The 14,912-nt window shown below is 39.8% G+C and overlaps 1 protein-coding gene and 1 long non-coding RNA gene across 3 annotated transcripts in view; one reads left to right on the top strand and one right to left on the bottom strand.

Moving 5' to 3' along the window:
• The window catches only part of LOC128618716 (dedicator of cytokinesis protein 2), a 131,755-nt gene that overhangs the window by 71,398 nt on the left and 45,445 nt on the right, over positions 1 to 14,912 (top strand). The window lies entirely within an intron of this gene.
• Positions 1 to 14,912, bottom strand: part of LOC128618717 (uncharacterized) — an 81,443-nt gene that overhangs the window by 49,663 nt on the left and 16,868 nt on the right. The window contains exon 2 of the long non-coding RNA XR_008387779.1: positions 11,775 to 11,849. This is a non-coding gene — a long non-coding RNA (uncharacterized LOC128618717). The remainder of the gene's footprint in view (positions 1 to 11,774; positions 11,850 to 14,912) is intronic.

Here is a 14,912-nt window from a genome sequence, read left to right as displayed (position 1 = left end):
TCTGTGTCAGGTACATGTTACATTAGTCTCAAAAAATATATTGCTACGGAGAGCAACTTGGACAGGTGGTAATGTGAGGGAGCCGGGCTTAAAGGAATACTCCACTTTTTCATCCTAATCTCTATTTCTGCATCTGTTGCGTATATGAAATTAGCACATATTTCCCTGTACATAGAAAAGAACAATGGTTCACTCCAAACTCTAAAGGGCAGATGTTGAATTCAATAGAAGTTTCAGTGATGTGCCTAGATACTTTTGTATTTTTTCTAACTAAAATGTCATGAGGAGAGTAATCATAAACTTGTTTGACTCCCTTATCTCTCTCACCATACATTATTAGATAATATTAATATTGTTTTCCTCCATTTTCTCCCCAAACTGGTCACCTGCTAATTCCCATCTGCTAGCTAGCTCTTTCCTATCACATGACAGCTACCAAGTGGGGAGGGTGAAGGCTAAAGCGGCGTTCACGCTAGACTTTCATCATGAGAAATTTCTTCGGAGACCGTTGCGAATATGGGCGGCAACCGGATCTGACGTCACACGCCAACGTTAAAATATACTATGTATTTCTGTATGAAGCAACACCGCAATCCAGGCAACTTCTCTTTTGATGTTGAGTTTCTATTCTTGTAAAGCTGTGTTGTATAAAATGGTGTAAAACGGGATGGTGCGACACCACTATAATCGGTGGTGTTCTTGGAATTTCTGAAGCGGTCACGCCATGACGTGTTGATCTTCTGTTGGTCACATGTCTTCATGTGATACGAATTCGCAGGTCAGAGTTCACCAAATTTGAACTTTGGAACGCAGTGAAAATGTGAAATGTCTTCGCACGAGCTTGTGTTTCTGGTCTCCAGCGTTCTCGTGTGTATGAACAAAAGTCAACGGAATAAAAAGTGTAGTGTAATCACCCCTTAACGTCTTTCAAACTGCTGTTCATCACTAAGCAGCGTAACACACTCAGAGAAAAGTGCTATCTGCCCTCTTCCACATACACGAGCACACAAACTCCTACGATTGGCTATTGCCGCTGTGATTCAGAGGAGAGAGAAAATATGCTATCCCTCCCACCGAGAGAGAATGGCAGATTTTTCTCCCTTGGCCACAGATGGCTGTGGCATCGCTAGGAGTCGAACTTGTGATCTCCCCGGATGATAGGGTGAATATTCCTGGTTTAATAACTACTGGTTTCTGGTCAACCAAAAACTGGGACTGGGCAGCATATTGGAGCTTTTACTTGCCTAGAGGGCTAGCTAACAAATTTATGATATGTCCACCCCTGTACTAATATGGTAGATAGAGATTAGGATGAAAAATGATGGAATATTAACCAAAATTTCAAAATTCTAACGCTGGAATGTGCGAATCCTGCACCGCCCTTTTGAAGACGGTCACACTTGAAGCAACCAGTTGAAAAAATTTGAATGATTGTAATCTGATCTACTCACAATAAGATTCCTAGAACCACTTAGACTGCAGTTAGTGCAGACTAAGTCTACATATCGCCTTCAGTCAGGGAATACAGTGTTGAAATATCGCTATTCGAGACAGATTGTCTCTATTGGGTTAGCATTCCGGCAGTCACCGTGAAGGGCAGTATTGATTGAATCACAGTTCTGTCACTCATCAAGGAGAGCCTATTGACTGCCTGAGTCTTCACCGCTTGGCTCTCTTGGGGCTTCAGACATGTCTTACACTTTCTATTATCCTGGTAGGTATGCCTGTCCAGTCGTGAAAAGGGCACAAAAAGAAATTCTTGGAGTAAAAGAAGAGCGAAAATCAAAGCCATTGTTTTCGGGACTTGGCCACATGTGACGTGAGATTATTTTTCCATGATCTTTTATTTTCATGAACAGCTGCATTCTAGAAAGGAATCTAATATCTCCATGATGACAGTGCTGGTGTAACTCCATAATTACAAGTCAAAACTTTTCCACACCTAAAAGCCACGAGCTCATAGAGCTGTTCCTTGGCTACGAACAAGTCTCCTGTAATTGGAATGCACAGAGCCTCTCGCTGTAATAGCGATGCGCACGGTAATCATTGCCTTGGTAGCCATTGCTGAGGGCTATAGCCACCAGAAACACTTCTTACGGAGTTTCTTGATGCGGTTCTTGTTCCGTGGTCGAGAGGGGTCAGTTTTAGGAAATGAAGCAACATCGTATTCCATGTCCAGTGCCTCAAGGACACTCTGGAAGCGGCCCTCCTGCAGACGGAAATCATGCTCCACACTACATAAAGAGAGGGAGAGAGAGAGATATACAGTACGTGGATCACTGCAGTCTTACAAACTCAGCAAAGAATCTTGATGTCACTATAAACGTTTATGATTTAATCCTTTCGGGGGAATAAACTTCAGTGCGCAGACTGGTCAAAGTGTGAAAATTGTTGCTGTAGCAGTTTTGGCTGCAGCCTTTTTTTTTTTTTTTAAAGAAACAGTGAAGAGCTAGTGAAAGGAAAGTGCTAATATATTACTAAATAATAATACTCAGCCTATCATTTTCCACTATGCAATGATTAGATTAGTACAGTTCTAGCTGATTAGGAAAAACCCTATGGAAAAAAAAACCCCTAAGTAATGTGACACAGAAGCATAATGAATTATTAAAACAATCCCCCAGGATTACAAACTCAAACTGAAATTAATATTTTCTTTGGATAAACATTGGTTATCATGCGTGTATGTGTGTGTGTGTGTGTGTGTGTGTGTGTGTGTTTAAAGAGTGTTTGATTTCCCTCCTCTGCAGGCTGTAATTGCTATGTGCTGCACTGTTAAACACTGCATTACTGATGAAACGTGTACATTTCTGTGGAACCTCATCCTCTGTAGGTGGACAGGTTTTTTTTTTTTTTTGCCCCCATCATAACTTGCGGTTTTCACATGTACTGCTCATATATGCGATGTGACTTGGTGTGTAAATCTCAAATAGGACTGGAATAAAAATATCAGTAAAAGAGATATCACATAAGGGCATTATTCCAGACAAAGTAGCAGTTTCACAATGCGCATTATTTTTGTTTTTAACCCGGGATGATGTCATCACCCACCATCAAGAACACCCCTCGCCCCTTTTAGCCCTGGCAGTACCGCCCATATGTATGCCCATGTAAAATATTGCTTGCTGTCCATGGTCTCACACTCAAGTCATACAAAATGATCAACTTTTAACAGAATTCATCTTCATCTCCCTTGTTTTTATAAATCCATACAAATTTCTAATGTGATCAAGTTGTTACAACAGAATCACAGGAGAATGTGGTGTTTCTCATTTCCATATTAATCTAATCTGGATTTCTCCATGAGATTTAACGTGGTTCTATTCTTCGCCTTTTTCAGTTATTGAATGGTATTTTAAAGTGTCTTTAATGTGGCATTTGTGGCTTTGATTATCACGTGATTTATTGCTCACGATTGAAAACTATATAAATATATATTCTGCAGAATAGGTTTTGGGTACCATTATTCATTTGAGCTTTGTATTCTGAAATCTGTGCATGCTTTGATAATTAATTGAGCTCACTAGCTAATGCGTTACTCAAAAGAGTTTTACCAAACAAGGCTTTGTTGTCACCTTAGTAACGAATGCTTGACTTTGGACTAAAACAAGAAAAAGTGAGACATATTTCATCTCTTTCATCATCTATTTCATGTCTTTGAGGCAGCTATGACAGCCTGTTTGTCGTACCTAAGACAAACAACAGGCCAACATGAAACATTAATCATACCTTGTACTCACACAAAAACACACACACACACACACACACACACACACACACACACACACACTCTCTCATGCGTTCATGTTAGCCGAGAGCAGTATACTCATAGATCACTATCCTGCTTCTTATCTTAACAGCTCACCCAATTCACCCACCACAGTCGCCCCCTCTGTCTACTTCCCTCCATATTTCCTCCTTTCTGGCTTAAGCCTTTCGCGTGCTGTCTCTAATCCTGTGATCCTTCCTGCATGGTTCTTTCTTTTTTTTCTCTTACAGGCAGGACATGTTGGTGTTGGAACGATATTGTTGTCTTTATCTGTGCTAGTGAGGAGAGGTACATAATGACCTATTTAATCCTGCAGAGGACTGCATGCTCTGATACTAAACCTACTCACTGCTATCTATGAGGGGCCAATCACTTTGTGTGTGTGTGTGTGAGAGAGAGAGAGAGAGAGAGAGAGAGACAGGGACAGAAGGACTCTGCACTCTATAGACGTTACCACTATCGACTTTCGCAGGCCAGTCAGATCTAAATCAAGCTGAATAGAACTAATGCTGTTAAGAAAAAGGAAGAAGAGCACAGGAGGAGAGGAAAAAGGACATTGTAGAGTTATTTCTATTAGAATGAAAATCACTATTAAATGCTATTTCATTTATATGTTATAAATATATGTGCATATTCAAGAGCGATATACAGAGTCACTGGTTCTGTTTCCATGCACCCATTCTCGTCAGATTCAAATATTCGTTTATACGTGTTTTATGTGTATTCCGAACAAAGCTTCTGCGCGAGCACACAACATACAGTGTCTGTCGTCATGCCAACCATACAATAGCGGAGAAAGAAAACCATGGAAGTGACACCAAATGACCGAATAGGATTTTTTTTGCTTTGTTGACATATGTAAACGTATATCAGCAGCGTTTTTTTTCCTCCAAATATTACTCACTTTACTCGGCCAACGAGGAAAACTACAAGCAGTGTTACAACATCCTGTGAGACTTCACCACATTACACTTATGCCTATTCCACCGCCAATAACCTGCCAACTCTGGATGAAGGTACAAAGTCATGATTGGTGGAAGAGAGTTGTTTTTAAGGAGTTTACAGACGTGGAATGGAAACAGGATTTTCGAATGACACAACATTATTTTTTTGCTTTATTGTAGTGTTATGAAACTTGACTTTACATGATTTTACATGAGCCCTGCAGAATGTACAGTGCGTGCCCCCATTCCCTTAATAATGCGTGTTGCCATTGCTTTATATAAATTAGGTATTGGCACCTAGTATCGAGTGATTGGCAATCAATTTGTAGTTCACGAAAATTAAAAAGTGTGTTTATCTGTTCTGCAAGGGAATGGTCAAATTGCCGATAAAAAATCTCATTAAAATACGCAAGACGTGAACATACAACCATTGCACTGCGCATGTGCACAAGGTATTTTTGAATCTGATTGAGAAAATAATAGGATTCAAGCGTTTACATGGAATAAACCACCCCTCCTAATCCGACCGACATTTCATTCGGATCGAGCTCGATGAAGGTGTTTTTCATGAAGGCTTTTTTTTACTATCGGATTATTTGGTTGCATGTAAACGTAGCCACTCAGATGACACTGAGATGATGTGATTATTTTTTAGTAAGACATAGCCACAAGTTATATTATTTTATTGAGATAATACTTTGAGGCCACAAACTAAATGAGACGGTAAACTAAGGCATGACCATGAATTGTATAATGACATACTTAATACATGGCCTCTAGGCAATTATTTGGCAGGAACTGAGGAAAAAAAGTCTATTCTTATAGCCATCTCGCAAACTGCAGTGACTCCGGTAGGTCTTTATGTACCCTTCCAAGATTCAATTAAAGTGTAATATTAAACTGTAAATCGTTGCCATTCTCAAGTTTCTGTGGATAAAATGGTCTAATTCAATTGATTACCCTGCACTTACCCAATTTAAAATACAATAGCTGGCATGAGAAACTGAATAAATGCACATTTGAATGTTTAAGATAACGTAACACAAGTCTATCGCGTACATTTGTTTTTGCTTTTTTTTTTTTTTGCAAATTCTGCCTCAGTTTTCCAACTAAATATAAAATAAAATATGTGTTCTAAACATCATATCAGCTGTAACTAGTTTATTTCTAACACGCCATTATTGAAGTCTCTCATTTTCTGTGGCTGAATCTCAAATGTTATTCTATTGAGTAAATAGTGTACTACATAGGTTCTACAACACCATTCTGTACCTATAAATCATCACAGAACACATTTACGAGCTGAAAAAAACAAGAAATCTGTTTTGAGATTAAAACCAAATAAGAACATCGCAGAGGTCACCCTTCCTATCTGAGCACGTTATCTCAAGAATATCATCAACACCTGGGGTCTCATTTATCAAAGCATGCATAGAACAAGTTTTAATTCTGTGCGTAAGAACCGTCAGTAAGCATAAGAAAATTAGGATTTATCACACGTGCACATGCAAAGCGGTAGGCAATGGCTGCTGATAAATCCTACATGTTGTTAATTGCTCTGTTCATACATTGCCACACTCATTTACATAAATAAATGCCCCCAAATTGCTGTATATGGTAAACTACTTCCTTTTACAATGGTAAATTATGGCTGTGTGCAAACTATTGCCCCAGGTACATCTGGAGAAGCTGAGGTGGTGTGAAAATCCCTTAGTGTTGTTTCTGCTGCCGTATTTATAAATGTAATCTACTGTATTGCGATGTGAGTGATATAAGTACATGTAAAACATGTGCAATTATTCAGCACATAGATGGATGAAAAATGCCAGACCCGTCTCCAATTTCATGTTAAAATATGCCTGTGGCTAAAAACCTTAGAGTAGAAAGGACTTGAGTGTGCAAGTCCTCCTAAACGTAGGGCAAGTAGGTGGCAGTTCAACTAAAATGGCAAGCAAAATTGACTGATGAGCCACTCGTCACTCAGCGTTTTCCCCCCTGTCCTTAAAAACACGTTTCCTGTGCAAAGCTGCATGAGACAAATCTTCGATCTCTAGATCACCTTGTTGTGAGCTCCACAGTCAACAATTACTGACATGATTGACAAAAAGTGGGATGGGAGCTCCTCTTACACATTCCTACCACTAGGGCTTTCTTCCTGCGCATGGTCAGGAGTAGTTCTAAATATACACACATCCTCACACACAAGAAGAACTTGATAAATCACAGTCTGCTTGGAAATGTGCATGTGCATCGTATACACACAAAACTATGCATATGCAAGGTTGAAAAATGAAACCCGTGGACACTAAACCCAGTCTACTAATTACTGAAAACAGTTAGTTTTCAGTTTTCAGATGGCTCTAGAAAACAAACAAAACAACAAAACACAACAAAACAAACCCCAATACACAAGAAAAAATAAGCTGATTGTTACTTTGAGAAGCTGTTATTTTGGATGGTAAAATTCAACTTGGCAAAGAACATCACATTCTATTGACATCAATGTGATGTGAGACACCATGTGATTCAGTCTGATCTAGATCCATCTCAATTTATTTTTGACCAGGGCAAGTTTAGAAGAACCCAAGAACATAGTCTGCACGCAAGCCACCTTTAGAGCATGGGTGTCCAATCTTTAGTGCATGCATGCATGGGTGTCCAATCTTTAGTGCATGGGGGGTCCAATATTTAGTACATGGGGGTCCAATCTTTAGTGGATCGGTATCCAATTTTTAGTGCATGGGTGTGCAATTTTTAGTGCATGGGTGTCCAATCTTTAGTGCATGGGTGTCCAATCTTTAGTGCATGGGTGTCCAATCTTTAGTGCATGGGTGTGCAATCTTTAGTGCATGGGTGTCCAATTTTTAGTGCATGGGTGTCCAATCTTTAGTGCATGGGTGTCCAATCTTTAGTGCATGGGTGTGCAATCTTTAGTGCATGGGTGTCCAATTTTTAGTGCATGGGTGTGCAATCTTTAGTGCATGGGTGTGCAATTTTTAGTGCATGGGTGTCCAATCTTTAGTGCATGGGTGTCCAATCTTTAGTGCATGGGTGTGCAGTTCTTAGTGCATGGGTGTCCAAAGGCAGAACTATCGGTATTGGTTATCGGTGTTGGCCGATATCACTCTGAATAATCGGTTATCGGTATCGGCTGAGAAATTTAGTATCGGTGCATCTCCACTAGTAACCATCTGGGCTGTTTATTAGTGAGAATAGTGAGGTATGTGAGGCAGCATGGCAGAGAGGATCCACTTCACTGCTGCTTGTTAAAGGTGTGCTGTATGCAGTGAATGTATTAGTGCAGGCGATCATTTATCAGGATAAATGGAAACGAATCTTCTTAATGAAGCATAGACACAGCAAGCACAAAACATTAATGCATGCTTATTGTATTTGTCAATGCACATTTGTTATGCCTTGTGAATTTAATGAATATTTAAATAGATTTGATCAAATGCAATGCAAAGTCATGTTATTTTGCATCTTACTAATTAGAAATAATTAAGCCATAGTTAGGCAAAGGAGAACTCTGCTCACAATATAGCAAATTATTCTGGGTCAGAATTTCTTTTTTTAAATAATTAAATAAAAATGTCTAAACAATCAGAGGGCACAGATCGCACAGATCGCACAGATCGCACAGAGCACCCGCAGGCAGCAGCTTGTACTGTAATCTGCCCCTGTGAAGGGGGATAAAGCAAAGAAGGAGGAAAGGTGAAGAGGCAAGATGGATAAAACGAAGAGAAAGTGGATAGAAAGCATAAATAAATGATGTGCAAGAGTGTCTACGCTTTTAAAAAAATCTCTCTAAAGCTGTGCCTGTCTCCAGAGATAGAAGGGTTGGAAGAATAATATTTATCTCCAGAAATCATAAGCCAATGGTTTATGCCAGGCTAGGAATAATGCTGTGTGTGTTTGTGTGTGTGTGTGTGTGTGTGTGTGTGTGTGTGTGTGTGTGTGTGTGTGTGTGAATCTGATAAAGAGAAATGATGTGAGTGCAAATAGATCTTTTTGATTTAGTATTCTGGCTGTAAAGCACACAGCGGCATTTGTGATGTGCGTATAAACCAAACCCACTAAAAGCATTTTGTGCTTATCACACTGTGTTATTATGCTGGAGAAAACGTATGTATGTGGAGCATTGTTGGAGAGTGTGTGTGTGTGTGTGTGTGTCGTCTCAATTGTTGTGAGCTAAAGCTTGAGTAGAAAAGCTTCTGAAATTTAATTGATTCCCGAGGCAGGCTTCACCTGTGTGCGTGTGTGTGTGTGTGTGTGTGTGTGTGTGTGTGTGTGTGTGTGTGTGTGTGTGTGTGTGTGTGCGCGCGCACAAAAGAGAGCAGGAGACTTGGAACTTTGAAGCTAGTGTGTGAACATGTGTGCGAGTGTCTAAATATGTATGCCAAAATCCAAAATGTCTTTGTGTGTGTTGGTTTGAAATTCCAAATGGTCCAGCGATGTTGATGCTTTTCATCCTAGCAGGACAGAATGTGATAGAGCTTACAGCGAGAGAGAGAGAGAGAGAGAGAGAGAGAGAGAGAGAGAAAGAGCAAGAGAGAGAGAGAGAGAGAGAGAGAAAGAGAAACACAAACACTGGAACATCCCTGTGCTTTTGAGGACATCCAAGTCCCCAAAGTACATATTTGAGTCTTAGCGTGTGTTCTCATTATGTGTGTGTGTTTGAGTGCATCCACATCCCGTAGGGTTTAATTTCTTTTAACTGCAAGTGTGAACTCGCTTAATGTTAATGACGAACCCTGCAGAACAGCCTTCAGAGCTCAATGCTGCAACACATGCACTTATTAAACTTAGCCTCCTCTTCACATAAATAACCTCTCCCGCATACATACAGCTCTCTTAATTGCATCTGTGTGTGTGTGTGTGTGTGTTCAGCTTTGATAAGTTACAGTACATTAAATGAATGGTTGGTGAAAAATCAAATTTACATAATTACCCACTTATGCCTATAGTGGATTGTTGGTGTCTGTCATTTGCTTCTTTAGTTGTACATTGGAGCTCCAAGGCCAAAGAAACATGTAATGGAAGTCTGTTTGACGGCAGATTTGATGACATGATTTCCAACAGGAAATATTGTCTGTGCATTCATTCTTATTATACCACAGGGCTGTTGAAACGTATGAATTTAATTGGTCATAAGGGTTCGAGTCATTTTCTATAAGAGCAGCTCCGACAATAGTGCTGGCTGTAATCCAAATCACCGATTTATATTGATGTGCTCGTTCAAATATGTTATATTTTCTGTAGTTATACGTAACTCATTCCAATGGGCTTGTGTGTCAGACAGTTTACACAATCTAAGCTTAATAAACATATTAAAATGTGGATTTTAAAATGTGACTTGCTATTTAAAGAAGCAAAAGTGTAATAATGGACATGATGACGTTTTCTGTAAAGAGACATTTATGGAAGGACTCTCAGGTGTCAGCACTTTGTAACAGTTTTTTTTTTCCAGACATGGGAACGTATTCAGGACTAAAGATTTTGTGCTTTCTGGTTTCTCAGTAACTGGACAAGCTGCATTTTGTTTTGTTTTATTAACTTCAAGAGAGAGAGAGAAAGAAAGACAGGCTAATGAGGGAATGACCGTGTACAATATATCTGCTGTAACGTAAGTGATGACAAGACTGAACTTGGTTAACAGACATTTCACAACATTAAATGTAACTGTAAACTGATTTAAAAAAAAGTAGGATGTTTGTTAATTAATGGAAATTTTTAATTGTTGGCAACTTGCTATGGTTTAAGAAGATTAAAACACTTTGCAGCGTGCTTTTATAGGAAAATAATCCACAGTTAGCAGTAATGCCACTTTTTGTCGAGCTGCATCACACTGCCCTGTCCTGGATTATTTTCCTAAATTAAATGTGTGAATATAGACTATCCCTTCTATTGTATAAAACAGATCTTTTAAAATAAGACTACAGAAAAGAGTTGTAGATAAAGATGCGCCGATACTAAATTTCTCAGCCGATACCGATAACCGATTATTCAGAGTGATATCGGCCGATACCGATAGTTCTGCCTTTTATACCTTATGTTAAATGAATAATAATTAATTCCATAATTCTGAAAGAAATGCAAATAAAAACTTTATTCTCTCCATTTCAACAAGTTGTTTCACAGTGACTGGTCTCATAAACAGAAACACATTACTCTAATTAACATTAACACATTAACATTTAGTTCTGAAGATTAAAATAAAATTTCTTAACTTAGTGATTGTTATTAATTCATATTAACAGAATTAATTGACTGAATTGTAAAAATCCTCCTGTTAGTCTCACATTCACTCTCCACAAACAAAAGCATTTCTACTTCATCATTAACATCAAACTGCTAATATATAATATCAACTTTTTTTATATATTAACATTAACTGGATATGAAATATACTACTCTACCAATATATTTTCTGTGCAATATATACTTTTTTGTCAACTCATCTTCATTTAAATCTTTCAACAGTGTACTGGAGCTTTAATTCAGCTCGAGCAGCGCGGCAAAAAAATAATAAATTGACTTGATGCTGAAACTCCTGCTTCACTGCTGCAGCGTCCGGTGTAAAATTTTATCAGCGCAGAAATTACAGAGATTACAAACTGCAGTTTTGTCATCATTCCACACAAGAAACATCTTTACACACAGCACTAAATTCAGTGTGTTTTCCAGCCCTCTTTTGATTGACAGAATATAATCGGCCCTGAACATCGGATGTTTCTAAACTATCGGCCGATAGTGTGAAAAATAGCCTTTATCGGCCGATACATCGGTGCATCTCTAGCTTTAGATGAGATAGATTTATTAAAGATGCACCGGTGTATCGGCCGATAAAGGCTATTTTTCACTCTATCGACCGATACATCGGTGCATCTCTAGCTTTAGATGAGCTAGATTTCCATTACTTGTTACCAACCCCAGCCCTGGAAGTCCAGTGCAAATGTCAGACACCAACATGTCTTGATGACAATCAAGGAGACAATTTTGTAAATATGTTTTTTGCTGAAATATTCCTTTAAGGCTGTAGTGCTGTGTGTATGCAGTACCTGTAAATGATGCAGGCTGTTTTCTGGCAGGTCGAGCAGTTGTTGATGTCCTGCCCTGTTCTGTAAGAACAGCGTCTGTTTAAAGACATAAATAAATAATACACAGGAACAAAAGTCAGCAACCTGTACAGTGACATGCCCAAGTACTGCAAATGAAGTGCGCACACACACCCACACACACACAGTGAACAGAGCTGTCTGTCAGAGAGAGTTAAGAAGGTATGGACAGCATTATGAGAGGTGACAAGAAAGGGTGGGAAAAGATTGAGTGACATTGAATAAGCAAACGGTAAAATTTAGAGGGTGAGAAGAGCCATGATGAAGAGATTGGAGGGGAAAAGCTGACAAAGAAAGTAGACGTAAGAAGCATTTTAAATGTTTAGTGATGAAAAAGGAAAGAAAAGAATAATAGAAGAGAGATGAAATGTTCTATTAATGATTTTGACTCCTGAGGGCTACAGGAATCTACAGGATGCTCAGCCTTGTTCCAAATGATGCCCCGCGGTTCACCTCCAAGGGCACACTTTGGTTCACCAGTCCGCAATTTGAGGATGTATTAGTTTAGAAAATAGCAATTTGGGACACAGCATCATCATCAACTGTGTGTGTCATTACAGGTTCAATCACATGGAAACAAATGAAGTTCAGAGGGATTTTGTCAGTTTCTTTGCCAAAATAGAACTTGCCACCCTAAATATGAGTTCAATTTCAATTCCTTTTCATTTCTATAGCACTAGAATCTAAAAAGTAGACATTGTCTAAAAGTAGCTTTACAGAAATCCTGACCTAGACCTATATTCCAGAGGTAACTGAGACGAGGCAAAACTCCCTGAGGCAACATGAGGAAGAAACCTTGAGAGGAGCCAGACTCAAAAAGGAGCCCATCGTCTTCTGGGTGACACCGGGTAGTGCGATTATAAATCTTTAGAGTAGACGGTTATATAGGCAAACAAACTAGTCCTACACGTGATAAAAGGATAAAGCACGTCCAGTCTATAAATATCATTTCTGTAAAGCCAGTTTGTGACTTTGAATGATGTAGAAACGCAAGGATGAGGTTGATTTGTACTTCGACACAAATGAATAGTCACATAATAACTGCAGTGGCTTCATATTTACTCTATATTTCAGTTAAGCGATTTGACTTGCAATGATTTACCTTAACATGAGCTAGATACAGTATGATTCATTAAGTCAACAGACCTCTCAGGGATATGCTTTAAGGGCAAACCTGGGGTGGAAATTAAGGTGACAAGTTTTACTTCAAGGCTGGAAGCTGCGTATTCTTGGCACATCATGGCATCCATGTGCCAGTGTACACGGTTTAATCAGTTATTTTACTGTGTTTTGTTCCGCATTAGTTGCAAGCCGAATGCTTCACAATGACAAGTTAAATTACTGATGAAAGGCATTTACACATACACATTTGCATATCTTTTTCTCCATCACTGGCTCTGATGTTGTTGAATCTGTCATTTTTGCTGTCTGCTGTTAACAACCAAATGTGCAGTGACTGGTCTTAACCAATACTGCAAGGAGTATTGGTTAAAATAAAACCTCTTGATGGTTCATAGAGGGGTCATAGAGGGCACTTGTGAGCATGTCTGTGAGCTTTAGTGCTCAATTGGGCCATCACTAATGGGTGGCCAATTGGGACACCTTACAGCCTTGTAGGCCCTGGGGGCATATACAGATAAAGACCATGCATCATTTGGAACAGGGACTGGATCATATATTAGAAACTTCAGACTCTTTCTCACCCCTCGCTCATGGCCTTGCTCTTCTCCAGGTCCTGAATGACATTGAGAAGAACCTTAATCTTCTCTTGGTTGGACAGCAGGTTCTCCTCAATGTTCTGCAGTAGTCCATGTAGTGCTGATGGCACCCCATTGCACAGTGGGATCTGTGCTTCTGTCAAGTTCTTTTGCGGAGGCTGATAGTCTACCAGTTCTGGTTTGGTTTCTGGAGCCATCGCAGTTTTTAGTTCTTGATTGGGGGGTTGAGTTTGCGATGTTGCTTTGGTCTCTGAGACATTCTGAATGTCTGGTGATACCAGTTCTGTTGTTAGCGCTGAAGGTTTGCAATTGGGAGCATTATTAGGTGGGAGAGTGGGTGTGGTTTGTGAGTCGGATCCAAAAGAAAGCACAGGGGGAGGTGGTTTAGGGGTGGTGGAGACAGATGAAGGAGCAGATGCAATAGTTGCATAAGTTTGGTTATTCGTGTACTCTGATGTGAGCTGTACATCTTTTGGGACATGTTGTTTTTGAGCTGCTGTTGATTCCGTTGGCTGTGTTTTATTTATCAGTGTTCCGGTCTGTAATTTGTCGGTTTGTAAGTGTTCTGATGTTTTTTGTTTACATGAATTTGTAGATATTTGTATAGTTGCAGAGTTTTTGTTACATGTTTTGTTGTGTATGTGTGTGGATGGATCATTTGGTTGAGTCATTGTTTCCTGTGTGGTTCTGTCACTTTTATCAAGAGAGTTCTCTTTGTGTGTGCCTCCAGCATGAGTGTGTGAAGTGTGAGTTGGGTGTGTGTCTGTAAATTGCTGCTTCTGCAGTCTGGGTGCATCTTTTCTAGGTGGCGTTGGAAGGGTCATGCTTGCTTGAATCTGACTGGTCTCTCGTTTATGGCATGCAGGTGCCATGCAAGATGCAGCTTGCAATTTTCGTCCACATGCTGTGCATGGTCTCGATGATGTCATTACATGGCAAGGCCGGGGGTGTGTGGCATACGACCTCACACTCCCACACTGCACTGTAGGACATGTATTTTCCCCTTTTAGTGATTGACCCCGTCTCTGAATTCGTATTTCAGTCTCTCTTTGACTACCCACTTCTCCTGTCTCCACCCCCTCACTACAGACCCCTTCTACCAATTCAGATGCTACTACACTGCCATTGATGAAGCGAGGATTCCGTTTGGATTTTCCCCTGCATCCTGACTGGTTGGGGTTTGTTTGGATAGATTTGATCTGGCAGTAGACACTGCCGTCTTGTGATGTCTCATGCTGGGATACTTTGCTTGTGCAGTTCCGAAATTGTCCCAAAGGGGGCTTTGCTCTGTCTAGAGACATAGTTTCCACAGGAACAGAATTCCCGTGGGCCGTCCCTGTTGGCTGACTCCTCCTTTTTAAGG

Source organism: Ictalurus furcatus, chromosome 14 (assembly GCF_023375685.1).
Source record: "Ictalurus furcatus strain D&B chromosome 14, Billie_1.0, whole genome shotgun sequence".
In the NCBI taxonomy this organism is placed as follows: domain Eukaryota; kingdom Metazoa; phylum Chordata; class Actinopteri; order Siluriformes; family Ictaluridae; genus Ictalurus; species Ictalurus furcatus.
The sequence above is the reverse complement of the archived record's forward strand: the minus strand, read 5'-3'. Positions and strand labels throughout refer to the sequence as shown.